This window comes from Populus euphratica, unplaced genomic scaffold (assembly GCF_000495115.2).
Source record: "Populus euphratica unplaced genomic scaffold, PopEup_1.0 scaffold2746.1, whole genome shotgun sequence".
Taxonomy (NCBI): domain Eukaryota; kingdom Viridiplantae; phylum Streptophyta; class Magnoliopsida; order Malpighiales; family Salicaceae; genus Populus; species Populus euphratica.
This window is the reverse complement of record NW_011502581.1, coordinates 1,053-3,167: the sequence shown is the minus strand read 5'-3', so window position 1 is coordinate 3,167 and position 2,115 is coordinate 1,053. Positions and strand designations below refer to the sequence as shown.

Sequence of the window (2,115 nt, the reverse complement as noted above, 5' to 3'; positions counted from 1 at the left end):
GGCATTCCTTCTGAAAGTTTATCTGTGTGTAATCTGTTCTGTATAAATGCTGATGCTGTTATGGATAACTAGCTATTTAAATGCAATTAGAAGTTATATTATTTTCTCTTATTTGAATGAGTTAAATAATAGTAGTAATAATATATAACAAATTATTTTATAATATCAAGTATTAATATTTTTTTTTATACTTTTGAAGTAAATAGTTATATAAATATTCATATTTTCAAACGTGATTAATCAACTGATTTTTTTATTATTTACTTTTCATTCTCTTTGATTTTTTTACAATTTTTTTATTCTTATTTTTAATATTTTCTATTTTTTTTTCTCAAAACAATATCACATATTTAAGGTTAATTACACTAAAACTCATATAGTTTGATTTTTTATTTTGTTTTGTTTTCATTTTTTTTAAAAATTATATTTTATATTCTCAAACAATAAAATCTTTTAAATTATACAAAAAACCTAAATTATCCCGTACATAATATGTCAAAATCTCTCACTTTTTTCGATCTCTTCTCCTTCCTTCTTCCTTTCTCTCCTCGCCTTTCCTCTCCATCGCCTTTGTGTTTCAATCAAAACCCTAAAACCCTATCGATTAAATAAGAAATCCTTCCCTTCTCTTCACCTCATTTTCCTCAGACCCGTTCTTTCTTTCACTCACTCAAGATCAAAGCAAACAGAGATTCACCAAAGCCTCATATTGATTCAATAGAAGGTAGATTAGGATTAATCAACAGGCTTAGGTGCACGAATCAAAACAAGTAGGCTGATTTAATGATAGTAAAGCAATAAAATGGTGGAAGTTTGTCAATTGTCATGCCCGATTTTATAGTGCCATGTATTCTATCTGAAGAAAAGGCAGGTTCTTAAACCCTACAAAGTTAAGGTCATAGAGCACTCATCTCCATGACAGAAAGAGAGTGGGGGCACATTCCGATTAAGACGAGGGGAATTTGCTTTTTTGGCTAAATTAGCGGAAATTGCAGTGCTATTTAAGGGGAACTTGTTCTATGATAAATAAACGACTCCAAATAAGAAAGGAGGTATGGCTGTGAAGAACAATAAGAGTAAGCATTCAGGTGCTGGTGCTATGACCTTAAAGGTGGAAGATCCTTCTCTGGTTCTAACCACCTTGAATGAAGAGTGGAAGAACAAAATGCAGAACATAACGGAGATGGTGGATTCTAACAAAAAACGGGGGTGGGGGAGAGGTAATTCAAGGCCGAAGAATAAAAAAAGAAGGGCAGCACAAGATGAAAAACTAGAGGCAGCGCTAAGGTGCTAGTGGAGCGTAAAAACAACAATAGTTTCATATAAAGGTCCCTTTTTAGAATGGAAGGATCGGTAAAGTCAAGAAGCAGAGAGAGGCCAAAGATTCTATCATGTAAGAGCACAAGAGGCAAATTTTAGTGGCTTGGTGGAAATATGAGAGAGGATTGGAAGCCATGTCCTCGGTCCTCCAGTATTCAATACAATTATATCGTTAAGAATTGGCATGAAAACATGAATTAAGTCAGGTTAACCATGGCTAAGACCACCTTGCACCTTGGTTTTGCATTAAGCTTCACCTAAATCTGAGGAATAATCTTGGGAGATCAAAGAAGTGACTTTTTTGAAGGTGTCGATTTGTTTTTTGCTCTTGGTTATTTAGGAGTGAAGGAACTCGTTGTGGCTGAAAAGGTATGCAGATCTGCAATAAAATCAACATGGGAAAGGAGAGAACATTGAAGAAGAGAATCCCATCTGGTAGCCTTCAACAAATTAATTTGATTTTTTTTTTAATTTACTCAATCTAGAACTCCATCCTTGGTTTCTTTGTCTAGCCATCAGCAAGTTTAGTGATTAATTGAAAAACAGGTTTTGAAATTACATGTTCTATAACACAAGTGATAATCATATATGTTTTATGATAAAGTTCTAGTATTGATATTGCACTACTCTTTAGTAATTAACTAAATGAAATATAATAATAATATTGTAAATAAATCAATATTTTTTTATTGACAATTTTTTTTGTGCCAGTGAAAGAATGTAAAGTGTTATGAAAATATAAACGGCAGGATGTAAAATATCATTTATAAAAGAAAGGAGGCAAAACAAACGTAC

The 2,115-nt window shown here is 32.3% G+C and overlaps 1 protein-coding gene across 1 annotated transcript in view; it reads left to right on the top strand.

Moving 5' to 3' along the window:
• Window positions 1–111, top strand: part of LOC105119311 (cytochrome P450 81D11-like) — a 2,839-nt gene extending 2,728 nt beyond the window's left edge. Inside the window, exon 4 of the mRNA XM_011017438.1 lies at window positions 8–111. The gene's annotated coding sequence lies outside the window, so the exon portion shown is untranslated. The remainder of the gene's footprint in view (window positions 1–7) is intronic.
• The last annotated feature ends 2,004 nt before the right edge of the window (window positions 112–2,115 follow it).